The sequence below is a fragment of the Eimeria mitis genome, genomic scaffold, assembly GCF_000499745.2.
Source record: "Eimeria mitis Houghton genomic scaffold, Emh_scaff1864, whole genome shotgun sequence".
In the NCBI taxonomy this organism is placed as follows: Eukaryota; Apicomplexa; class Conoidasida; order Eucoccidiorida; family Eimeriidae; genus Eimeria; species Eimeria mitis.
Window position 1 is genome coordinate 8,412 of NW_013570186.1, and position 712 is coordinate 9,123.

The 712-nt window shown below is 59.0% G+C and overlaps 1 protein-coding gene across 1 annotated transcript in view; it reads right to left on the reverse strand.

The window, feature by feature from the left end:
* Nucleotides 1-712, reverse strand: part of EMH_0044760 (ubiquitin fusion degradation domain-containing protein, putative) — a gene marked incomplete at both ends in the record, with an annotated part of 5,109 nt that overhangs the window by 2,681 nt on the left and 1,716 nt on the right. The window lies entirely within an intron of this gene.

Below are 712 nucleotides of genomic sequence, written 5' to 3' on the forward strand. Positions count from 1 at the left end.
TTGTTGTTGCTGCTGCTGCTGCATCGAGCTGTTGTTTCTGCTGCAGTTGCTGCTGTTGCTGGTGCTGCTGCTACAGCGAGCTGGTGTTGCTGTTGCTGTTGCTGCTGCTGCTGCAGCAGCAGCAAGCCATGTGTGTACAAACAACCTCTTATCTACGGGGCCCCCAATCAATCAGCTGTACCCTATTAAAGCTTGGGGGGCCCCCCGCTGTACCCTGGGGGCCCCCCGCTGTACCCTAAGGGGCCCCTCCTATATGCTGGGGGGCCCCCACTGTACCCGGAGGGGGCCCCCGGATGTACCCTGGGGGCCCCCCTGATGTACCCTGGGGGCCCCCCGTGTACCGTGGTGGCCCCCGTGTACCGTGGGGGCCCCCGTGTACCGTGGGGGCCCCCGTGTACCGTGGGGGCCCCCATGTGTACCCTGGGGGCCCCCCATGTACCCTGGGGGCCCCCCGTACGTCTGTAGGTGCTGTTGGCGATGAAGTGTATGCATGCAGCTCAGGGGAGAGAACGAAGAAAACCCTAAACCCTAAACCCTAAACCCTAAACCCTAGTAACTATGAAGGAGCTGCAGGCCTGCACTCTGGTGATGTCCTCTAAACCCTAAACCCTAAACCCTAATATTCAGGCTCCCATAGAAATGAGGGTTTAGGGTTCGGGTTTAGGGTTTAGGATTAGGGTTAACTCTAAACCCTAAACCCTAAACCCTAAAC